At 45.9% G+C, this 25644-nt stretch overlaps 1 protein-coding gene and 1 long non-coding RNA gene across 3 annotated transcripts in view; one reads left to right on the top strand and one right to left on the bottom strand.

The window, feature by feature from the left end:
* DISP1 (dispatched RND transporter family member 1) overlaps positions 1-25644 on the bottom strand; it is a 1033384-nt gene that overhangs the window by 651863 nt on the left and 355877 nt on the right. The window lies entirely within an intron of this gene.
* LOC100520091 (uncharacterized) overlaps positions 6984-25644 on the top strand; it is a 52149-nt gene continuing 33488 nt past the window's right edge. The window contains exons 1-2 of one of the 2 annotated variants that reach the window (XR_014817401.1): positions 6984-7117; positions 14748-14823. This is a non-coding gene — a long non-coding RNA (uncharacterized LOC100520091). Of the gene's footprint in view, positions 7118-14509; positions 14643-14747; positions 14824-25644 lie in introns of those variants that run through there. The other variant, XR_014817400.1, reaches the window with a different exon arrangement.

Raw genomic sequence — 25644 nt, 5'->3', positions numbered from 1 at the left:
CAGTGAGCTCAGGGATCTGCCTCCCGTTCATCCTGCCTCCCTTCTCAACACGCGGGCATTCAGGGCCAGGACGAACCTTGCTCCCTGGAGAGCTGGTGCTGCCCTTTGGAAGGACTTCCAGAGTCACAGCGTTCTGCCATCACCGTCTCATCTCACAGGGCTCAGCAAGAGCGAGAAGGCGTTTTAGGATGTCTGGGGCCCCCTGGAGCACAGGCAGGTTAATACAAAGGCGAACCGTATCACACTGGGGTTGTGCTCAGTCCCAGGCTCCTGAGAGCTGGTCCTGGGACAGTCCTTCATTGGCTGTGTGACTTTGGACAAGTCACTATCACTCTGGTCATGTTTCCAGAAGTAGTTAAGCTGGAAATGTTCTTTATCTGCTTTGATTTCCTGGGTGCGTGTGTGTGTGCGTATTTATGTGTGTATATGTGTCCGCATGTGTGTGTGCATGTATATAGATGCATGCATGTGTATGTATTTATGTGTGCATGTGTGTATAAGCATGTAGGCATGTGTATGTGTGTGTGACATGCATTTGAGTGTGGGATTGACAGTGTGAACCTGTCCGCTTAGGGTGCGTTTGTGCTGTTGTGTGTGTGTGTGTGTGTGTGACCTTGTGCCAAAGCACCTGCTCCTTCTCCTTTTTCTCACTTGCTTCCTGCAGAACGGGCCCCTCAGTAGGTTTGATTCCGTTACTTTGATGCTTCTGAGTTTACTGGATCCCACATCAGCCCACAGGGGTTCAGACTCCTTCCTGTGATCTAGTCACTCACACCATTGCTGCATTTGAACTCACTGAACTGGAAGTCAAGTTTAATGAGGATCCCTCCCACTCTGCTCTCTGAGAGGGAAAGAGGGAAAGATGCCATGAGAGAGAGCAAGGGTACGATGCCCGAGTCCTCCTCTGCGCCCTGCCTGTCGCTGGAGAACGTCCATCACGGCAGTGGTGACACCTGCTGTGGTATTTGTCTTTATGCCAATGGACCCCAAGGAAACAAGAACTCAGCGCCCCTGACTGCCCAGGCTTGGCGGGTACGTGATAGACTTTCAGAAAATGAACGGATGAGGTGGCGTGAAACAGAAGGACTCCTTTAAAAATAAATGTTATAAATAATTTAAAAAAACCTCTGGCTTCCAGAACCAGTGCTTCATTGAATAAAAATGAAGATGTTAAACGAAAGCCTGGTTTTTGTCTTTTTCTGAAACTCAATGTTTTTTGTATTGTCTAAGCTTCTATAACAATAAAATAGCTTTGCCATGATACCATCTCACTGAAATAAAACATGACTTAGCAAAATGGCATCTTTCTAAAGCAAAACACACATCTGAGTTCCCAGGCACGGCTAGGTGAGTGGGTCCATTTCTCTGGGGGCAATGCTTGTTTTGTGGCTTCTGGCAGCTTCGGAGCAGTTGTGTTCTGTGTTCCCTTGGCCACTGGGTTTTATAAGCCTTGTGTTCCCTCATCTCAGCGCCAAAGAAAGAGCTCAGGACATGCTTGCAATGAGATTTGAAATAGCAGTGTGCTTGGGTAGAGCAGACTCATTTGCCTAAAATCAATTCACCAAATAATGGATTTATAGGATTATTGCATTGAGTTACTGATTAATTGTTGTTTCTATTAATTACTTCAAGTTTCCATTAATGATGGTAGGTTTTGTTTTGCTGTCATCTGGAATGGTTCAGGTGTTCCCGTTCTCTGGGCCTGTGCTGGCTGGGAAAACCAATTTTGCATCCTTTTTGCATTTTGTGTTGAATTCGGTCACCGTTCGGTTGAGGGTTTTGCAGATGCTGGAGGGTTCATTTCTTCCATTGCACTTTTCCCATATTCAAATGCCTTCTTAACGTCTTTTAATTCACAGAACTGCTTTCTTGAATAGAAGAGAAAGGAATGAACTCAAAACCGATTTATGGGGAACGTATCAGAATTGGGTTACAGGTAGGGGCTGGTCCCCCAGGGTGTGTGTTGTGGGTCTCCACACATCTCCACACCCCACTGCTCCCACGCCTGCACACAGACACAAACGCTCCGGTGTATTTCTATGGCTGTCTCCTCCCTAGGCATCTGTAAGCCCTTTCTGAGAGGCATGTGCTTTTTCTTGGTTAATCCAGGTAATTAGAACCTCAGTTTCTGGCTAATTTTCACCTACCCATGATGACTTAAATTCCTTTTAAAATAAAGCCTGTGTATCTGCTTATAAAACACTGGGCTTTCAAAAAGAGCTCAGGAAGTTCCAGCTGTGGCGCAGTGGTAAGGAGCCCAGCTAGCATCCATGAGGTTTCAGGTTTGATCCTTGGCCTCAGTCACTGGATTAAGGATCCAGCATTGCCATGAGGTGTGGTGTAGGTTGCAGATGAGATGTGGAGACTTGGATCTGGCATTGCTGTGGCTGTAGTGCAGGCCGGCAGCTGCAGCTCTGATTAGACCCCTCGCCTGGGAACCTCCATATGCCACTGGTGAGGCCATAAGAAGCAAAAAAAATAAAAAATAAAAAAAAAATAAAAATTGCTATGTGATGGAACTGCATCCTCATGGATACTAGTCGGCATTGCTACTGCTAAGCCATGACGGGAACTCCTCTTCCACGAGTTCTTGAAACCACTCTTTGTTTCATGGGAGCAGGAATGTCTTATTTTTCTCAACACCCCGGGGTGCCAGATGTTCTGCTAATTTTTTTCTCTTTGGATGTCAGGGACAGCAGGTCGTGCCATCTACGTGTTTTGAATTCTTTTGGGTTCCAAGATGCCCTTGATGGTTTCTCACAGTGACAGCGTAATGTGAAAATCCTTCAAAAATCGCGATGATAAAAATATCCACCTAAGTTTTCACTTGGTGTTTTCATATGTTGGCTTTGTGTATAAATTCTTCCTGAATTTATTTTGGAATAAGATACATGAGAAGGATCCAAATTAAATTTTATTCACACTGCCAGCCAGTTGTCCCAAAGCCATTTATTGGAAATGTTTTCATTTCTCTGCTGGTTTGAAACAACAGCTTAATAATCTGCTAAATGCCTCAATATGCTTGTTTCTTGCTCAGGACTGTTTCCTGTTCTATGATCTGTTGGTCCAGTTCTGCCCAGGAATTACAATTCTTCAATTATTATAGCTTTGCTACAGCACCACTTCCTACCTAGAAGGATAAGTGTCTCTTTCTCCAGACCCCACTCTTATTTCCTTTTTAAATACTTTTTTCCCCTTAAATTAATTTTTGAATTATTTTTTTCAATTTCCAAAAAAAGTGCTAGGGAGTTCCTGTCATGGCTCCGAGATAATCAACCTGACTGGGATCCATGAGGACGAGGGTTCGATCCCTGGCCTCGCTCAGTGGGTTAAGGATCCCATGTTGCTGTGGCTGTGGTGTAGGTCGGCAGCTACAGCTCCAATTTGACCCCCAGCCTGGGAGCCTCCATAGGCTGTGGGTACGGCCCTAAAAAGCAAAAAAGAAGAAAAGAAAAAAAAAATTGCCAGTGCGATGTATTGAGCTTGCCTTAATGGTGTGCATGATTATTTTTAGGCTTGCTTGTTTAAGAATGTGGTAGGTTTCTTGACTTATTGCCATTTTTTGCTGTCCGCCAGGACTTTATTTTCACATTTTCTTCCTCTACCTGATGATCTCTGGAGAACAAAACACCCGTAAATTCTTCCAGTCCATTCGTCCTTTATACATATGTTTACTGAGGTTTGCCTTAGAGCGTCTCTCTAAATTCCCCCAGTTTCATCTGGGTTGAGTCAGATAGGGTGAGCGTCACAGACAGTGTTTTGAAGGTGTTGAGTGTGGGACTTCAAGCCCCCTTCAAGGAGATGGAACTCAAAGCCTCTGGCCAAGGCGGGAAGGACCAGCCCCTTATCGCTGCCCCACCCTTTTCCTTTTAAAGCCCGCCCCCCCCCCAACCACCACTTCGAGCAACCTGGCCTACTCTTTCCTGCCCCTACTAGTAAAAGTATGTGGCCCACCTCTCACCCCTCCTATAGGGGCCTTATACGCCCCCAACCAACCAGCAAGTGGATCGTAAGGCACCTCTTTGACCATCCCATCAGCAGGTCAGCGGGTGTATCACAAGACCTCTCCTCTCCCTGGGCTGTGAAAATAGACAAGACCGTGCACCGTGGGCAGGCTCTCCCCGATCCGCGGGAAGTCGGCCCCCTGCGTGAACAGCATTTCTTGCCTTGATACACTGGTCTTTTCTTCACCCTGCTCTGAGTCTGGAAAATTCTTTTTTCCAACCTATGCCCATGGACTGGACATGGAGACCCTTCCTCTCAGAAAAAACAGCTAGAGTCTTCCATGACTGTCAAGGTTTCAGAAAGCAGAGGAAAGCTTGCTAGTTCCCAGCGCTTCAGGCCAAACCAGAATCCTCAGCCAGCCAGCCGAGTGTTAATCTCCTGGACACAGCGGATTTGTCTGTCACCTTGACTTTGCTAAAGTAAGACAAACATTCATTGAACTCTCCTTCTGGGTACATGTGTGTGTGTGACTGGGTCACTTTGCTGTACAGCAGAAATTGACCGAATATTGTAAATCAACCATAAGTTTAAGCCAGTGGGTTAAGGATCTGGCGTTGCCCTGAGCTGGGGTGTAGGTCACAGGCACAGCTCAGATCCCGTGTTCTTGTGGCTGTGGTGTAGACCAGCAGCTACAGCTCCGATTCAGCCCCTAGCCTGGGAACCTCCATATGCCATGGATGCAGCCCTAAAAAGCAAGCAAGCAAACAAACAACCACAACCAAAAAACCACGTGCATCTCTTTTGCTTGCCTGTTTTCGCTTTTTTCGATTTAGCCTGCATCTACTGCGATGATATCAGCCAGGGGCTCTCCCTGTGCACGGCCAGAGCAGCGGCTGCGTTTTGGGGCAGCCATCTGTTTTCTCACACTGCCATCCCCAGGTGTGCAGCCTGCTGACGCGGGCATGCGGGCACCTGTTCACCCTCATCTGTTCCGCTTCTCCCTCCACTTGGGGAATGTCCCAGGAGAGCCCAGGAAATTCCAGTTCCTCTCCACTACCCTGTCACCTGTCATGTGTTTATAGCAAAACTGTCTGCACCCACGGAGGGCAGACTGGTCAATGTTCACTGAGCCTCAGTCTGATCTTTGGGGCCAGCGAGATTTGGAGCAAAGCAGGACCCCTCTGAAACAGAGTTTCCTCCCCTATGCAATGAGATTAGACTATTCTCAAGTTGATGTCTGGCATCCTTCTCTGTCCCCAGAGTTGAGCGGTAAAACTATTTCACAGCTACATCAGATTTACTTATTCATTCAGCAGTTATTTATTGAGCACCTAGTGTTCCAGGCATTGTCTTAGAAAGTCATGAAGAGACTTGTGTGTCCTTACACCTACTTTTCATCCCATGCCCCCATTCCTAAGGCTTTTTGGGGGGGGGGGGCAGAAGAAATTTGGAAAACAGAATGGAACGTCTGGGATGTATTCTTGGTATTTCTTCTCTTTACCCCGTGTATGGAGCTTCATTGCCATTCATAATGTTGTTTGTTTGTTTGTTCTGGTTCTTGGAGCCACAGGTGCAGCATATGGACGTTCCCAGGCTAGGGGTTGAATCAGAGCTCCAGCTACTGGCCTACACCACAGCCACAGCAAGTCGGGATCTGAGCCAAGTCTGTGACCTACACCACAGCTCATGGCAATGCCAGATCGTTTAACCCACTGAACGAGGCCAGGGATCGAACCCAAATCCTCTTGGATACTAGTCGGGTTTGTTCCTGCTGAGCCACGATGGGAACCCCGCCATTCATAACGTCGATGGTGATTTCAACACGGCCTCAGTCTGGTGAGGCTGACAGACACACACACCTTTGAATTCCTCCGTAGTTCAAAGAAAAAAGAGCAAAAGCTTTGAGAAGCCCCACTTGTGCCTCCACTTGGTGCCTCATGCCAGGAACCCCAAATAAAACTAAGGGAGAGAGGGCTGTGTTAGGCAGAAAGAAAAGCCACGAGTCTTTTGTTCATTGAAAGAACACACTGAGTCCATAATCAATAGATCAGTTTATGAGCTCCTAGCGGGCTCGGGGTGCACGTGTGCATGCATGGCTTCTCTGCCGTGAGAGATGGCTTCAGGAATCTTGGCCCTGGATAGGGAAAACAACACCTAAATATTGAAGGAGCTCTCTTTTTCCCTTCTATTTGGAGCAAATGTCACAGATGCATTTTTTTTTCCTTGAATAGAGCAAACCAGTGACAGAATGGCCTTCCCACTCAGGCCTTCTGCTCGCAATTCTCTTCAACCCCCAAAGGGACCAGCAGCCTAGAGGGAGAGGACCTTGTATCTTCCAGGGGCCACTGAGGAGAGAAGGGGGCGGTGAGCTGTAACTGAAAGAACTAGGAAGAAGCCAAGATCCTTGAAAACGCTGGAAGCTAGAAATCAGTTATAGGGAGAAGTAATGATATGAGTGAACGTTTATGGTTCGTTCCCTTACTGAGCTCTCCAGGCGATGCACTACTGTTTAGGGCTCAGTGTGGGCAAGGAATACACGAGCATTTTACACCTGCTATTCATTTACTCTCCTAAGAATTCTCCACGGTGATAGCTGTCATCCGCAGTTTACAGATGAGAAGACTGAGACAGAAAGATACTACGCAGCTGGCCTGGGGTCTGAGCCTAGCAAGTGGCAGAGCTGGGAAGGAACCCGAGGGTTTTCACGGCGCATGCGCCTAACCTCTACGCAGCATAGCACCGCCCTGAAAGGCTCTCGAGATGTTTGGCGCAGAGAACAACTCCAGAAAGCTCCACTTTATTTGCAGTCCCCGAGTCACACAGGTGCTGGCTTTGCCCCTTCCAGGTGCAAACTTCAGTTCCGGGGGCGGGGGGGAAAGCAGTGAGAGGCACCATCGGACCACAGGCTGGGTAACGCCGCGTCTTCCTGCGGCTTTTGTTCAAAAGCAGCAGAGCAGTTGGTTTCACATTTTAGTGGCTTCTTATGTCTAGGGGCCTAGTCTGCACAGGATAAATTCCTGCCGCCTGGGTCTCTGCGCCTGATGTGTGCCTACATGAGTCACTCCTGTCAGAATGACCTCGGAGCATGATTCAGAGGGAACTCGGAGTCCAGGAGAGCTCTTGGAATGAGAGATGAATCTGTCTCCTTCGGTGTGATGCCTGCCACGAGACAGTAAGTATACTTCATTTGGAGGAAGAAAGAAAGCAAGAAAATGTCCAGGTTTATAGATTCAAGATATGGATTTTCAAAATTCGCCATAAACTCTAACATGTTGTTGATAATTTCCTGTTCCCTGTTGCTGGCTCCTTTTGCTATAAAAATTCAGGCTTACAAGAAATATTACTGAATATTGGAGAGAGATATTAAAGAAATATCTTTAATAAAGATATAATATCCTTAATAAAGCAACTGATACAGAGCGGATACTTTCTACAAGAGCCGAATGGATTTTTTTTTTTTTTTTTTGGCTTTTTAGGGCTGCACCCACAGCATGTGGAACTTCCCAGTCTAGGGGGTCTAATCAGAGCTACAGCTGCTGGCCTACACCACAGCCACAGCAACGCCGGATCCTTAACCCACTGAGCGAGGCCGGGGATCGAACCCACAACCTCATGGCTCCTGGTCGGATTCGTTTCCGCTGCGCCACGACGGGAACTCCTCTGAATGGATATTTAAAAGGGTAGAGATTTGACAAGAAAGTGAGCTATCTGTCCTTCACTAGGCATATGTATTAGTAATGAGTGTCCTGGTTAAAAACCAGATCCAAAGATTGGCGCAGCTATAATGGGTAAGAACTGTCAAACCTACCATTTAAACTTGGACTCTGTTCTATACCTAATGAAAATTGAAATCTTTAGTATTTCTTTCAGGAAGACTGTCCTTTTGTTCTAGAGGGATAGTTGGAAGAGGCCCTTTGCTTACCATTTTTTCAGCAAGTTTTCAGGCATATTAAAACGTATCATTAACCTGATTTAAAAAGTATAAGCAATTAAGTGTCTTGCTTGGTCATGTAAATTGTACCATGTGGCAGGTCCAGAGCTACGTTCACATTTTTTTCATGTTCTAGAATCCTTTAGAGAAGAGGACATGGGAAATGTAGATATTTTTGGCTCTGTATGAGTTTAGAGTGCTCTGTGCTGAAATCTGAGGCATGTACTTATTGAGTCAGAGGTCGTTTGGCCTGAGCAGTTACTGATAGAAGGTTAAGTGTCGACATGGAAATTTGCAGAAGGGTCTTACCAACCCACCTCTCACCGCTCAGTGGTGTAGGGAACTTCACAGCCTCCTTAGTCGAACTTTTTGTCCTGGCTTAGGGTTATTTCAGACAGAATGACTCAGATTTTGGGAAACGTGCTGATGTTATGACGTCACATTCTGATAAGATTGTCCATCTGGTCCAGAGAACGAGGCCACACTTCCGGGGGTTCCCTGGAAGGGTCAGGGGAATGCCCATCCCCCTGCATCCTGGACGGAGACAGAAGCTGGGGAGGGAGATGGGAACTTGAATGAGGGGGGTTATATGGTGACATGGACATGGTTCCTGTCTGGGGTTGGGCATCTCTCCAAGGGGTGTGGACTTTGAGACACAGACGTATTTGTTGTCCCTGCAAAAATGGGATCACCTCTCCCTCTGTCACTTCCTCATTCATCTTATTTTGTAAAATATATCCATGGAGTGATTGCTATGCGTAGGTTACAGGGATGTAGCACTGAAGAGACAGATACAGTCCCTGTCCTCAGAGAGCTTATCGTCTAGGAGAATCAGATAAGTACTGAACAAATAGCTTTTCTAAAAACTTCATTTTGGGAGTGCCCATCGTGGGGCAGTAGAAACGAATCTGACTTGTATCTATGAGGATGTGTCTTCACTCCCTGGCCTTGCTCAGTGGGTCAGCGATCCGGCATTGCTGTGATCTGTGGTGTAGGTCTCAGATATGGTTCGGATCCTGTGTTGCTGTGGCTGTGGTGGAGCCTGGCAGCTGCAGCTCCTATTCAACCCCGAGCCTAGGAACTTTCATATGCTACAGGTGTGGCCCTAAAAAGAGAATAATAATAATAATAATTAATTGCTTGTGACATACATATAAACAAAATTTACCACCTTAATCATTTTTAAGCATATAATGCAGTAGCATTAGGTCCATTCATGCTCTTGGGCAATCACCACCACCATCCATCTCAGAAGTTTTTTGTCGTCCCAAACTGACACTCTGTACCCACTAAGCAGTAACTCCCCACTCTTCCCTCTCCCAAGCCCTGAAACCACCGTTCTTTCTGTCTATAAATTTGACTAATATATATATCTCGTATAAGCACAATCATAGTATTTATCTTTTGGAGACTGGCTTATTAAACTTCCGAGAATGTCCTCAAGTTTCAGCTATCTTGAAGCATGTGTCAGAATTTCTTTCCCTTTATTTTTTGTTTTTGTCTTTTTAGGGCCACACCAAGGCATGTGGAGGTTCCCAGACTAGGGGTCAAATCAGAGTTGCAGCTGCCAGCCTCCACCACAGCCACAGCAATACAGGATCCGAGCCTCGTCTGTGACCTACACCACAGCTCACGGCAACGCCGGATCCTTAACTCACTGAGCGAGGCCAGGGATCAAACCTGCGTCCTTGTGGATACTAATCAGGTTCATTACCACTGAGCTGCAATGGGAACTCCCAGAATTTCTTTCCTTTTTAAGGCTGAATAATATCCGATTGTATGTTTATACTCCATTTTGTTTATCTGTTCATCCGCTGACGGACACTTGGGTTGCCTCCACCTTTTGGTTGCTGCGAATAATGCTGCTATAAAATTTCTGTAGGTGTGCAGGTCACTGTTTCAGACCCTGTTTTCAACCCTTTGGGGGTAGTAAATAGCTTTTATGTATGAAAAATAAAAATATGCCTATGAAATAACAGGACACAGCAGTGACTCCAAAAAGGAAACTGTCACCTGTGCCGTGAAAGGCTGATCGTGGTGGGTTCCTGGAGACGATGACACACAAGGCAAAGACTGGCTTCGAGTTAACCCGGGAAGGGGGTGGGAGAGCCTTCTGGGTGGTGGGGAGTGAGCGTGAGGCTCGAGACCCGCCAGGCTGGACCCCCTGAGGATGCCATGAGTGGGGGTTGGAGGATGGCAAGGAGGTTAGGACTTTGCACAATCACGGCCTGTTGGCTCTGGAGAAACTGAGATACTCTGGTAACTCTAAATATTAGTTGGCCAGGCTGCTTTTGTTTCTTTATGCCTGGACATTTAGTGAAACCTTTTTAAAAAGTGAACTTTGTCTCAACTTTGCTGTGAAGGCCATGAAGGGAAATGCTTGTTTAATGACGGAGATGGAGCGATGGGGGTGGGGGAGCCGCTGTGGAGCTGAGATGAAGACCACAGGAGTGGCGGTTCCCCAGGGTGACGGAGGTACAATGAGAAAGCCTGAGGAGGAGGCCGACTCAGAAGGCCTTGAAGGACTCACAAGGACCTGGCAGCCCAGGAAACGTGTGCTGGTTTTATGTCCTGGATTGATGAGGCTGGGAAGTTAGTACGGAGGCGTATGGCCCCCCTTCTAGGTTTATTCATTCTTTGTATATTGAAACCAGCTATTTGTGTGGTCAACTGAATATAGAATGGTCCACACTCAGGAAGCCATAGAACTCATGCCTAATTAAAAATAGGTAACAATTTGCTTCTTCTATTACCGATTTTAAGACGTCGGGCATATTCATGGTGAAGTCCAAGTATCCTACACAGAGAAGATATTCTGTTGGGCTTTGGCCCCAACCATTAGGCTTTTGGACAAGTGGGTTTTGAGAATTCTTGGTCTGCAGCTTTAAAACATACCGTCCTGGTAACAAAACACGGAGCCCCATCTGGCCTTGGCCATCAGGAACTGCAGGGTCAAAGTCAGGGACCAGTTGCAAGAATCGGCTTCTCCCGGGAGCAGCTTCCTCTGTTTTCTTTCAGTTCCAGGTCTGATGAGTGGTCCTGATTTACATACACTGTAAACATTCCAAGTATTGTGCAAACAGGATCCAAGGGCACATGACTTCTTATCATCGGTACTCGTAGAAAATTACAGCCCCTGGCGCTCACCCGACAGCAGGGATATTTTCCCTAAGAGTTCCACTTCTTCCCTTTGACAAGAAGCGGGAAATCTCAGCTGGGCCCAGGATGCCTGTGGCGTGTGAATATGGCACTTTTAGTAGGGTCAGTATGTGAACGATTACAAACCAAGCAGAGAAGACAGAAAGGCCAGGCAAAGAGCACATCCAATGACAGATAGGAAGGCTTAGGTGGTGTTTAAGTCTGAGACCATTAGAGGGCTCAATGCAGTGGTGAATTTATGGCTCTACCAACTGGAAAGACATGTGCTTTCACGGGGCTATTAAGCTTGAATCCTACCTTTCGATGTGTGTATGCGTCTGTGATAAGTGTGCAACACACACACAGTATATCTTCTGAATCAACGGACTGCAAGATAGATCTATTAAAAGCATGGCGGAGTTCCCGTCATGGCTCAGTGGTTAACAAACCCAACTAGTACCCGTGGGGACACAGGTTTGATCCCTGGCCTCACTCAGTGGGTTAAGGATCCAGCATTACCATAAGCTGTGGTGTAGGTCACAGACATGACTCAGATCCCTCGTTGCTGTGGCTGTGGTATAGGCCGGCAGCTACAGCTCTGATTGGACCCCTGGCCCGAGAACCTCCATATGCTATGGGTGCAGCCCTAAAAAGACCAAAAAGGAAAGAAAGAAAGAAAGGAAGGAAGGAAGGAAGGAAGGGAGAAAAAAATAGTTTGTGGGAGTTCCCATTGTGGCTCAATGGGTTAAGAACCCAACTAGTATCATGAAGATGTGGGTTTGATCCCTGGCCTCGCTCAGTGGGTTAAGGATCCGGCACTGTCACAAGGTGTGGTATAGGTTGCAGATGCCACTTGGATCCTGCAAGGCTGTGGCTGCATTGCCATGAGCTGTGGTGTAGGTCCCAGACATGGCTCGGATCCTGCATTGCTGTGGCTGTGGTGTAGGCTGGCAGCTTTAGCTCTGATTGGACCCCTAGCCTGGGAGCCTGGGAACCTCCATATACCACAGGTGAAGCCCTAAAAAGCAAACAAAAACCAAAAAACAGCAAGCTGAAAGCAACAGCAGTAATTTGCATCTGTGTCCTTGTCCAGGGAAAGGGACTTCCAGCCAATGTTGGTACATTAAGGTAATCAGATGCTATTTGGATGAATAGAGGTCCTTGCGGCAGAGTCAGAAAGGAAAGGGAATGGGCCAAAAAGGTTTTAATTGTATAATTGTATCTATTTGCAAGTCTTCCTTGAAAACAAACAAACACAGAAACAAAAACTACTGCCTGGTAAGATTACATCTGTTTCTCAGACCATGTACACTGCGCAACTGCAACTCTGCCCTTGGCTGGTGAAAATAGATTCTCTTAGTAGTTGTGATCCGTTTATGTAAGTGGGTGACTAGAATATGTTCTTCGTATCGTACGTGATTTGAACCCCCAAAGGATGGGGCAAAGAGAGGTTTCGTTCTCCTGGTTAACATGCTGTTGGGGATCCTGGGATGCAGGGAAATGAGGTAAATTATTACACTGGTGACCCTAAGGTCACGGCAGATTGAAAGAGTGGAAGATCTCTTTGTTTTTGTTTTTGTTTGTTTGTTTTTGTCTTTTTGTCTTCTTAGACATATGGAGGCTCCCAGGCTAGGGGTCGAATTGGAGCTGCAGCTGCCGGCCTACACCACAGCTGCAGCAATGCCAGATCCGAGCCGCGTCTTCAATCTGCACCACAGCTCACGGCCAAACATCTTGTGTTATTCGTCAGTACTGAGTTGTGGACTGTTTCCACACGGTGCTCCTCCATCAGGCTGCAGGGTGCCCCTGTGAGTGCCAAGACGGTCCAATTTCTTACCTTTTCTGGCATACCTTCTAAAGGGCATTGTGCATGCCAGTTGCGGTTTGTGGCATTTGGAACACATAGCACATTTATTTGGGGCAAATGTCTGCGGATGGCACTTTCTCCAGGGCGTCCCTGTGCCCAGAGCAGCAGCTGCAGCGTGTGCACCCAGGCTGCCCTGTCTGTCCGAGGGATGCCCCTCTCTCCAGCCCCAGGAGCTGGGAGCGTGCGCCTGACTCGGTCTAGTCCCCTGAGAGTGCTTCTCTGTGAGAACCCGGATGTGAGACACGAGGACCCTGAGACAGACGGGGATGGAGAGGTGGGCCGAGAGGTGCTTTAACCCTCCGGGGTTAATCCTCTGGGGCCTGACGCCGCCGCTTCAGGCTGAAGAGGTGGGGGAGCAGAGAGCAGAGGAGCAGGAGGCCGGCAGTAGCCGGGTCCACCTGCAGGCAGGGTTGAAGGGTCTTGGGACACAGAGCAGAACAGCTTCTGGATAAAGACTGCCCACAGATGCTTTTTTTTAAAGCATTATCGAAGAATCAATGAAATATTCTAAAACTTCCCAATGTCCGTTTACTGCTTTTTGTCAGGCATCTCGCCTTCCCCTAAACTCTGCGTGCTGCTCCTGACATGTGTTATTCCTTCTGCCTGAGTTTTCTTCTGTTAGCTTCTTTCATGCGTGCAGTTCTACTAATGCGTCAAGACCCAGATCAACGTACAGCATCCTCCAGAAGTCTCCCTTAGATGTGGAGCCAAGGAGACCCCTCCAGGTCCTGACCTCCCCAGTCCCCCCCGTCTCTGCCCAGAGCTGTCTGGTTTCAGAGCTATTTACACACATCCTTCTCTCTAGTAATCCACCACCAGCCTCCTAGGGGCAAATCTCTTTCTGACTCTCTGCTGGGTCTCCCACGTAGCGGCTCAGAACACAGTACAAAGCAGCTGTTCATTAAATCTATTTAAATGTACCAAAGACCGAAGGTCTCATCGGTCACAAGATCTCAGGATCAACATTTTTGGTTTATACTCAGTCTCACCAGAATTGTGTCAAATCACGTGCTCAGACAAGGCTCTTTTCTCCAGGCCTCCCATCTTTAAAAGAAACTACACGTGGTTGTCCAGCCACAATGGGGAAACATTTTCCCTTTAATCTTATGACAAAAGAATTTTTTAAAATCCTAACATTGGCTGATTTTTGAGCTGGAGCCATCTTCCTAGTTTCAGAGTAATGAAGCAGGTCCCCGAGGAACCCAGCCTGCTCGCTTGAGAAGCTCCTGGGGCTGGCAGGTGGCTGGTGGGGAGCAGGGTCAGGACACAAACCCGTGTGTGAGGACGTAGCCCTTCCTGCCCATTGATCACGCTGGCCTGTTGATGAAAACAAGCCGATCAAGCACTTTGAAGTGGCAGTGTTGCAGAGAGAGCTGGAGGACGGAAGAGCTTGGATTCTTGCCCCTCTCTTAATTGCTTGAAAGAGGAAAAGAGGAAACAGGAAAAAGAAAAAAAAAAGCTCTCAGGCTGCCGGGCTGTGGCCGACTTCGCTGTGTGGGTGCGTTAAGCCCCGGCCAAGTGCGTAGTGAGCGCATGAGCAAGAATATTCAAGATGCGTGAGACAGTTACTTGTTGTTGGTTCACTGATTGCCTAGCGTCATTCTGCACTGCTCTCTCAAAGGAGCTAGCCCGGTGAAATGAGATTTTAATAAGAGGAATCCTTACAGCGCGGGGTTGAACATTCAGGAGGCCGTCTGCCTGCCCCAGCGATGCTGAGCCAGAACACGATCCGATTGGAAAACACGATGTTTAGATACAAATGTAATTTGCCAGAGCGAAATCATTTTTCCCCAGGATCAGTTGAACACATGCATTTTATTAAGCTGTCCTTATGCTGGACTTTTTCTTTTTTTTTTTTTTTTTCAGGTGGCCCTCTTCGTCTGCATTTTTCCCCCTCCAGAGGTTGCCTAGGAGGTTTGTGTAATTGCCTTGTGCTCGGGAGGTGAGTCGTTCTTGAAAATTCAGCAGCCAGGAATCTTGGTGGGGCCAGGAAAGCTCAGGGCAGCATGTTTTTCGGGGCTCACGAATCCTCAGGGATGCAGAAGGGTCCACAAGTTTAACACATCAGCTGCTGTGGAGACCATTCTTACTCTTTGACCTGGGAGTGGATTCTAGGAGTGAGGCGGCATCGGGTGACTTCTGGTTTCTGCTCTCCTCTCCTGACTGCGGGCCAAGGTTAGACAGGTTCTTTGGCTGTAAAGGGGCGAGCCGTTGCTCGTCTCCTTGTTGGGGATACGTGCAGCTCAGGAGGACCTCTGACCAGCTCAGTAGCCCTCAGACCTCGGTGGAAGGAAGCTCACCCCAGGGCTGGGGGGAGGGGTGCAAAAAAGTTGACTCTCTCCTTAGAGACAAAAACCGTGTCTGTATCCACCCCTCCAGGAGCCTCATCGAGGGAGGGAGGTGTATGAGGCAGGCTTCCAAGTCTCAGCCCTCCCACACCTCCCCATCCCAAACCGAGTGTGTGTGTGTGTGTGTGTGTGTGTGTGTGTGTGTGTGTGTGTGTGAAAGAGAGAGAGAGAGGGAGGGAGGGAGGGAGTCAGGCCTGGTCACAAGGGATGAAGAGGGAAAGACTGAAGAAAGAAGAGGAGATGGGTGTTTTTGTTTGACAACTCTGAAACAAAGAGGTTAGATCACTAGAAACTTCCTTGAAGTCCCTGGGAACAAGCTCAGGCCCAGAGACCTGAGGTTTAGTCCTTCTCTGGCTCCAGTCTGTTCCCCAACCAGGACGAGCCCTCACCTCCTCCTGTCTCTGTTTTGTCACCTGTCCGCGGGACGACTAGAGCACGTGTCTTTTGTCATTTATGGACACGCAGGGTAGTGGTGGGCAGAGCTGGTCTGGGGAGAAAGAGTAACCTCAGAGGGTCCCGAGCCGGAGGACCGGAAGCTTGGAAAGTCAGAGAAGGAGGACGGGGGACAGAGCGTCGTGTTAGAGACGCAGGTGGAGAGAGGACCCCAGGGGGACTCTGACGTGAAAGTAGACGCCCGAGGCAATGCCAGGTGATGAAGCCCACAGCCCACCACGCCTGGTAGATTCCAGAACAGAACCGCAGCTCCTTCTGTGGTTCATCAGTTCCTTCTGAACAATCTTGCACTGGAGATGCTCCCATTACAAGGAGCCAAGCCCCGGCAAGATCTAGGGGCTGGGGGAGATGGAGAGGAGGGCTGGGGGGAGACTCTGGGCGCGGTGGACCAGCCGGGCTCACTGCTGGGGACAGGACTGGTGGGGGAGAGGGATGGGCAAGGGGCTGCCAGTCCCAGCATCTCACGGGTTGCACCTGGGGGATTCCCTGGGATGGGTTCACGGGCAGGTGCCAGCCCTCAGGAGTGGTCGTGGGTGACGGTGACCCAAACAAGGCAGGCGGTGTTTGGAGGGGAGTGGGGTGCGAGGAGATTTAGCGGAGCGGAGTAGTAGAGGCCAAGCCAGAGGCAGGAATGCAGCCCCAGAACCTGGAGCCCCGGAGGAGGTGGAAGGTGTGACTTGGGGGATGACAGCAGGTGAGTGAGTCTATTTACACAACTTCGTTTTTCATTTTATTTATGCTGTAAATCTCCCCATTAGAGCGTCGGCACCAAGCAAGCAGGGGCTTCTGTTTGTGTTGTCAGTTGCTGAACTGCACTCCTTAGCATAAAGCCTGGTGAATATTTGTTGGGTGGCTGATTCCTGACGACCTGGAGTGTGTCCGGGTCCACGTGCATATGTGTGTGTGCGGGTTGGCGGGGGAGCGGCTGCATCTCTGTGTTAAGGACCCACGTCCCCTCTGAGGAGGGTCCTTCCATGGCTGACCAATCAGGCCTGGGCAGACATCCAATCTTTTCTGCCAGAGGCTGCTCCCTTCTCTAAATTGACTTCTTTGGTCAGTTTAAGAGTTGCTACACGGAGTTCTGGCAGTGGCTCAGTGCAGACAAAATCTGACTAGCATCCCAAGGACACAGGTTCAGTCCTTGGCCTTTCTCAGTGGATTAAGGATCTGCTGTTGCTGTGAGATGTAGGTTGCAGACATGGCTCATATCCGGTGTTGCCGTGGCTGTGGTGTATGCCGCCAGCTACAGCTCTGATGAGACCCCCTAGCCTGGGAACCTCCATATACCGTGGCCTCGGTGCTGAAAAGGAAAAAAAAGTTGTTACAGAATCACTAGGGCTTTTAAATCAGTAACAGTCGAATAAAAGGACACTCCCTTTGTGTCTGGAGTTCCCCTTGTGGCTCAGTGGGTTAGGAATCAACATAGTATCCATGGGGATGGATCCCTGTATCCCCCAGTTGATGCCAGCTGTAGCATACGGTGAAGATGCCCGCTGGGATCCTGCATGGTTGTGGCTGTGGTGTAGGCCAGCAGCTTCAGCTTTGATTGGACCCCTGGCTTGGGAACTTCCATATGCCAGTAGGTATGGCCCTAAAAAGAAAAAAGAAAAGGTAGCCAAGGGAGTTCACATCTTGGCGTAGCTGAAACAAATCCAACTAGTATCCATGAGGATGCTGGTTTGATCCCTGGCCTCTCTAAGTGGGTTAAGGATCTGGTGTTGCCGGGAGCTGTGGTGTAGGTCACAGATGTGGCTTAGATCCCGCATTTCTGTGGCTGTGGTGTAGGCCGGTGGCTATGGCTCTGTTTCGATCCTGAGCCTGGAAACCTCCATGAGCTGCGGGTGTGGCCCTAAAAAGACAAAAAAAGAAAAAAAAAAAGAAGACGTGGTACATATATATACAACAGAATACTACCCAGCCATAAAAAAGAATGAACTAATGCCATTTGCGGCAGCATGGATGGACCTAGAGATGATTGTACTGAGTGAAGTCAGACAGAGGAAGACAAACATGCTATGATATCACTTGTATGTGGAAACTAAAAAAAAGACACAAATGACCTTATTTACAAAACAGAAATGGACTCACAAACATAGAAAACAAACTCATGGCTACCCAAGGGGAAGGGGAGAGGAGTAAATGAGTTTGATATTAAAAGATGCACACTGCTGCGCACAAAATAGATAACCAACAAGGACCTACTGTATATCAGGGGGAACTCTACTCAAAAGCTTGCAACAGGAATTCCCGTCGTGGTGCAGTGGTTAACGAATCCAACTAGGAACCATGAGGTTGAGGGTTCGATCCCTGCCCTTGCTCAGTGGGTTAAGGATCCAGCGTTGCCATGAGCTGTGGTGTAGGTTGCAGATGCAGCTCGGATCCCGTGTTGCTGTGGCTGTGGTGTAGGCTGGCAGCTACAGCTCCGATTAGACCTCTAGCCTGGGAACCTCCATTTGCCATGGGAGTGGCCCAAGAAATGGCAAAAAGACAAAAAAAGAAAAAAGAAAAAAGCTTGCGACAACCTATAAGGGAAAAGAATCTACAAAGGGTGTGTATAAACATATACATATGCATGTGTATTTTATATATAACTGGATCACCTTGCTGTGCACCTGAAACTAACACAACATTGTAAATCAACTATAAAAACACTGAAGTACCCAAGTCTAATTAATGACTGACAGTTGTATTTAGATGAATATCTTTCAGGCTTTAGTGCTGGGACCGTGTATGCAAGTGATACAGGTAAACCCTGACATGGCCACCTGAACTGGTGGGAAGGTGGTGGAATCCGATTTGCATTATTAGCATGATTACTTGGTAGAGGCGGAGGAGAGGAAGGCAGTTCCCTGGACAGCAGCTCCAGCCTGAGTATTTTGAGGGAGCCTCACGGATCCTGAGAGAACCTTTCCTGGTGGTGATGAGTGTGGCCCGTTGTCCGTGTGACAGAGCCAGAGCTGTTGTGTAAACCTCAGGTCTCCTTACTCCCCGCCAACCCCGCCAGACTTTGGTCATGAGCAGTATGCCACACGGTGATGCAGGCATTTCGTTCTTTGTTTTTTTGGTGGTTTGTTTGTTTGTTTGGTATTTTTGGTGATCCCGAGGCATGAGGAAGTTCCGGGGTCAGGGATCGAATCCTTGCCACAGCTGCAACCTGCACCACAGTGGTGACAACGCCAGTTCCTTAATCTGCGGCACCACCAGGGAACTCCTAAAGGCACTTGGATTGTTGAAGCTAAACGTCAGCCTGATTTTACTCTGCTAGATTCTCCGAGACGAGTTTTTCTCCCTACTATGTGCCTGCAGCCTCTCAAAGAGCCACAGACTTCCCCGCGATAGGAACCCCCTGAACAGAAGCCTGGGATATCTGTTTCTGAATGATCAGCTCCCTCCCAAGAACAGCCCTCCTCTCACCCAGGGTTTGGGCAGCTCTGCTCCCAGCTGGAGTTTCTGGCTCTTTCTCTGTCACTTTATTTTTAACGTTGTTACTATTTTGGATGTGTCTTGATATTTTCTTAGAAAGTTACCATTTTTTCTTGGCAGTATACATTATGTCTTTTCTTAAATGTCATTTCATTACAGCCAGGGTCCAGAACTTTTGTCCCTAGGAATTCCCCCGAGAGCTGCAAAGAAAAGCACTGGGAAAGCAAGATCTGCTTCTCCCCCTCCAGAAGGTGGATTCTTGCGTCTTTTCTAATCTGTGTCCTGCCGGAAATATTTAAATTCTGGATCTTTCTACCTGCTATCCTATCACACAGACACATGGGAGTTCATGGCAAATTTTAGAGACAGGACCTTTTTACAAATGAGGGAATGAAACCTTTCAATGCTGAGTGACCTTTTCAATACAACTGGTAAGCACAGGGAGGGATTGACCCTCAGGTGTTTTGAGGCGGTGGTGGTGGAGGTGGAGGTGTGTTTAACTGTACCTGCCACATGACGTTGTGTCATAAATCAGAGGTGACATAGCCAAGCAGTCAAAACTGCAGGCTTCTGGAGACTGCGCGCCTGTGACTTTGGACATACATCTTTCTCTCTGCCTCGGTTTCCTCATCTGTAAACAAGGATAACAATAGCAATTCTAAAATGAGGATCATAATAGTACCATCTCATACCCACATGTAAAATATGCCTAACATGGGGCATAGCATGTATGAAACATTTAGTAATTCATTATTAATATGTTAATGTTTTATTAACCAAACTCGCCCCGTTTGAATTTGTTTATGTTTGGAGTGGAATTTTAATTTTATTATCTCTTATTTCCTCTATTTATCTCGGTTAAAAATTTGATTTTGACATTTTAAATTGTAATGATCACATAGAGATCAAGAATTCAAATAATCAAAATGTCTGTTTTCAAAAATTTCCCTTTCCCTCCTGTTTCCTCTCCTTCCCAGTGTCAACTCCTGTCGGCAAAGCTGTAGCAACTGTCACTGATTTATTTTTGTATTTTCTTCCCAGGGATTTTTGCATATCTAGGGCATTACCAATGTATATCCCTCTGACCCACAAACTTTTTTACATGAGCAGTAACATACTCTCTATGTTGTTCTTTCTTTTCTTTCTTAAAGTTATGTCCAAACTCCTGAACAGCGAATTTTCATAATTTTTTTCTTTTCTTTCTATTGAATTTTACAACCACCTTGTATTTTGTTGCATGAATGTACCCTCCTGGTGGACAGGTAGGCTAGTGCCAACCTTTTGTTATTACAAATGTGATGGAATAAATGAACTTGCACGTATGTTATTCTGCATGGGTATATCCACAAGATGAATCGAAGAGATGACATCATTCAAGCAGTGTGTTTACTTCCAATTTTGATAGCTACCTTTCGCCAAGTTGCCTTCTATAAGGTTATACAAATTTAAATTCCTGCTGGCAATGCATGAGAGTTTGAGTGCTTGCTGGAGTTCCCTGGGGGCTCAGTGGATTAAGGAACTGGCATTGTCATTGCTGTGGCTCGGGTTGCTGCTGTGGGGTGGGTTAGATCCCTGGCCTAGGAACTTTTGCATGCAGCAAGCACAGCCAGGAAAAAAAAAAAAAAAAAAAGAGTTCCTGCTTCTCTTTAACTTTGCTAAATAGGGAAAAATTACATTAAAATTTTAAATTGATTTAGGGAAATTTATATACTTTTGATGATGAGTTTTCTTCAAACATGGATTGCATAGTCACTTGTTCTAGTCTTTATTTCCGTCATTAGAGAGGGTTTTTTTTTTTTTTTTTTTTTTTTTTTGTCTTTTTAGAGCCCCACCTGTGGCATAAGGAGGTTCCCACGCTAGGGAGTCGAATTGGAGCTTTAGCCGCAGGCCTACACCAGCCACAGTCACTTCAGATCCGAGCCACGTGTGCAACCTACACTACAGCTCACGGCAATGTCAGATCCTTAACCCACTGAGCGAGGCCAGGGATCAAACCTGCATCCTCATGGATACTAGTCAGACTGATTTCCACTGCGCCACGATGGGAACTCCAGAGAACATTTTAAAATGCTTTATATATAGCTCTTGCATATTTCACAATATTTATTTCTAGAAATGTTATCATTTTTTGTTGATGGTGTAAATGGGATGTTCCATTGTCTTTTCTAACTTGCTTGTGTTTGCGTGTATAAAAGCCATTGATGTCCAGCTATGAGTAATGTCTTCCATAATCTCACTGAATTAGCTCATGTATGTCAAGTTTTTGCAGTTGATTCTCTTGGATATTTTAGATATACCATCATTGCTACAAATGCTGAACATTTTACTTTTCTCTTTCCATTTTTTACACTTCTTTTGTCACTTCCATTGGTTAGTAATTTATTACAATATGAAATACAAGTGACAGGGTATCCCTTTTATTTTGGGCTTTAAAGGGAATGCTTGCAGTGTTTTCCCATGAAGTATGGTGTCGGCTACTTGGCTTATATTATAGATCTGTGTCAGTTAGGGTTCGGCGTAGAAACAGAAACAGTAGGATGGTTCTGTGTCTAAAAGGAGACTCATTATGCGGAATTGGCTGATGCTGTTCTGGGGCTAAATCTCAGCAATCTGCCGTCTGGAAGCTGGAGATTCAGGAGAGCCAGTGCTGCGGTTCCGTCCAGATCTGGGGACTCCAGAGCCAGGGGAGATGATGATGTAAATCCTAGTCCATTTATGTGCATATTTTTCTGACAAATGAACACGCGTGTATGGGATCTGTCTTTTTCTCTTCCTATTTTGAGTGCCCTTTTTTTTTTTGGTTGCAGCCCCTGCTTGCTGAAGTTCCTGGGCCAGGGATTGAACCTGCACCACAGCTGCAACCAGAGCCACAGCAGTGACAAGCCAGATACTTAGCCCGCTGAGGCATGAGGGAACTCCTTGAGTGCCTTTTATCAATTCAATAATTTCAATAATGTCAAGTATCTTTTCAATATGTAAAATGACTCTTGACTTTTAGAATCTATGATCATGATACATTTCCTTAATATATTTCCTAATATTAAATTATCTTGGAACAGTTTAACTTTCTGGAATAAATCCCACTTGGTTATGGTGTATGATGATGTGCCACTACTTTTTTGTTGTTGGTACTAATTTTTTATTTAGGAGTTTTGCATCTAAACTAATAAGTATCGGGCTTCCTTGTGGCAGGGCAGGATAAGGATCCGGCATTATCACTGCAGCAGCTCAGGTCACTGCTATGGCATGCATTTAGTTCCTTGCCCAGGAACTTCCACATGCCAAAGGCATAAACACAATAAATAAATGCATTACTTAATTAATTAATAAGTATCACTCATATGTAGTTATCTTTCTTCGTGTACTATTAGTTTCTGTTATCAGTGTTATGTTCAATTCTTGTAATGAATGGAGAAGGTTTCAAATTTATTTTATTTTATTTTATTTTATTTTATTTTATTTTATTTTATTTTATTTTATTATTACTTTTTTTTTTTTGTCTTTTTAGGGCTGCACCCGCAGCATATGGAGGTTCCCAGGGATAGGGGCTGAATCAGAGCTGTAGCCGCCGGCCTACACCATAGCCACAGCAATGCGGGATCCGAGCCGGGTCTGCCACCTACACCACAGCTCGTGGCACTGCCCAATCCTTGACCCACTGAGTGAGGCCAGGGATCAAACCCGTAACCTCATGGTTCCTAGTTGGATTTGTTTCCACTGTGCCACGACAGGAACCCCTTACATTTATTTTAAAGTTATTTACATGGAACTAGCAAACAAAATCGTTTTGTGATTCTTTTTTTTTTTTTTTTTTTTTTTAGTTTCTGTAATTATTTCCCATGTTTTATTTTTTATGACCTCTCCAGCTTTTTTTTTTTTTTTCTTGATTAGGCAATCTAGTAATTTACCTAGTTTTTGTTCTTACTTTTTGTTTTTTTGTTTATTTTTTCTATGGTCCAGCTTTTGGATCTCCTTGTTGGTCCTACTGTTTTCCCACTTTTTTTCTAACTCATTAATTATTGCTTTTAACTTTACAAATTCCTTTCTTCTGTTTCCCATCAGGGTATTTTGTTTGTTCTTCTTCTAACGTCTTGAGTTGGATACTTAGCTCATTTATTTTAATTCTTTCTTGCTTTCTGATATATGTATTTGAATATATCAAGTTATAAGACTTTAAAGGTATATGGAGTTCCCTGGTGGCCTAATGGTTAAGGATCTGGCATTGTTACTGCTGTGGCTTGGGTCACTGCTGGGACTCGAGTTTTATTCCTGGCCCAGGAACTTCCACAACCTGCAGACTTGGCAAAAAAAAAAAAAAAAAAAAAAAAGAATTTAGGGGTATAAATGTACCCACTCTATAGGCATAATGTGTTACAGAGACCATGTGACTGCCCCCTGCCATTTCTCCTTAATATTTTCCGCAGTGCCTTTTACATGTACTGTGTTCTCAGTAATTACTCAGTTCAACCAATGCAAAGTAAGCAGACTCATGGCTGAGGACCGGGCCCCTTTCTGTGTCCTGCTACCCTGCAACACAAGGTTTGTTGCATCATCTTTATTAGTATGCCATGAGCTTTTTCTTCAGAAGAAGCACCACGGTGCTTCAGCCAAAAAGATCCCCTTGCCAGCCAAGTGTCCTGAGGATTGGCAGCTTAATTTCTCAGCAGAAAAATATTTTGATAAACTGTTTGAATTGGCACCAGAGCTTCCAGGGTTCTTGCCCAGGGGCCCAGGGTTTATGTCCATCTGCAGATGGGCACAATAATGACAGCTTATATTTACACAAGATCTATTTTAGAGGAGTCAATGGTCCTTAGACTGTGCGTCCACCCTCTTACCAGCCCAGAGAGGCAGCAGGAAGAATAATATGAACACAAGGAGAACCTGGAATCCAAAATCTCTTCCCAGGAGTTTTTATCTCCTGTCAGTGATGGAGAGGACCAAGCTGTGTGTGGCCTATAATCTTTTTTGCATGAACATGGCCATTTAAAATAGTATATATTATTATTTTATATATATGTACATTACACTCACATATATGTTAAACGTGTTTACCATATGAGTCACTTTGAGGCATGATCTGCAGACTGTTCACCAGTTTTCAGTGCACCAGTTTTCAATGAGGCTTCACAAATGTGTACAATTATGTGAGCTCCATGAGAATCCACTTCCATCATCCTCAAAACATTGCCAGCATCTCAAGGAGCTCTGTTGTTCCCTGTGGAGTCAATGCAATTCTCCGTATTCCTAGCAACGATGTAAATGCCTCTCACTGTGTTTTACTTTTTTAGAATTTCATAGAAAATGAATCATATAGTACTTAAGCTTTTGCATCTGCCTTCCTTCCCTTAGCGTGATTCTTCAAGGATTCATCTATGTTGTTGTCATATCAGTAGTTTGTTCCACCCTAATGTTGAGCAGTATCCAGTGTATGGCTGTGCCAGTCTGTATAAACATTCGGTGGTTGATGGATATCTGGGTTCTCCACAGTTAGGAGTATTTAAAATAAATCTATCATGTACATGCATTTAAGAATCTCTTTGTGAACATGTGTTTTCATTACTCTTGGATAGATGCCCAGGAGTGGAACTGTGGGTTGTGTGTATAAGTGCATATTGAACTTTATAAGAACAAATTAGTTCACAAAGGGGCTGTGCCATGTTTGCGTTCCTGTCAGCAAAGAGAGTTCCAGTTTTTCCACAGCCTCAGCAGCACAATTTTCGCCTTTAGAATGGAAATGTAGGAGTTTCTCATTGGGACTTAATTTACATTCCCTTAATATACAAAGATGATATGTGATTTGCCGTTTGTACATAGGCTTTGGTGGACTGTCTGTTCGAATCTTTTCCCAGTTTTAAAATTGGGTTGTTTATCATTTTATTATTGACTTGCAAGGGTTGTTTATCTATTCTGGATACTAGATTTTTTTGTCTTTTTTTTTTTTTTTTTAAGGGCCGCACCTGCAGCATATGGAGGTTCCCAGGCTACGGGTCCAGTTGGAGCTGTAGACGCTGGCCTACACCACAGCCGCTGCAACTCAGGATCTGGGCCACATCTGTGACCTACACCACAGCTCATGGCAACACCAGATCCTTAACTCACTGAGCGAGGCCAGGGGTCGTACCTGCATCCTCATGGATGCCAGTCAGATTCATTTCTGCTGGACCATGATGGGAACTCCTGGATACCAGATTTTAATTAGATGTATATTTTGCAAATATTTTTCTCTGTCTCTGGCTTACCTTTTCACTTTACTAAGTATTTTTCAAAAGCAAAAGTGTTTGATTTTGATAAAGTTAAGTGTCTTATAGTTTATACTTTATATATCGTATTTAATAAATCTCTGACTAATCCAAAGAGTCTTCCCTCTATTTTCTTCTAGATGTTTAATAGCTTCAACTTCAAGTTTGAGATTCATTTTGAGTTAATTTTTGTATATTATTAAGGTAAAGGTCAAGGTTCATTTTTTAAAGAATATGTAGCTAGTCAGTTTTTCCGGCATCATTTGTTATAAAAATTATGCATTTGCACCATTTTTG

The sequence above is a fragment of the Sus scrofa genome, chromosome 10 (genome assembly GCF_054392235.1).
Source record: "Sus scrofa isolate SSC_HxYL_T2T_F1_AM1 chromosome 10, Sscrofa_HxYL_maternal_Yorkshire_Landrace_v2.0, whole genome shotgun sequence".
Classification (NCBI taxonomy): Eukaryota; Metazoa; Chordata; class Mammalia; order Artiodactyla; family Suidae; genus Sus; species Sus scrofa.
The sequence above is the reverse complement of the archived record's forward strand: the minus strand, read 5'-3'. Positions and strand labels throughout refer to the sequence as shown.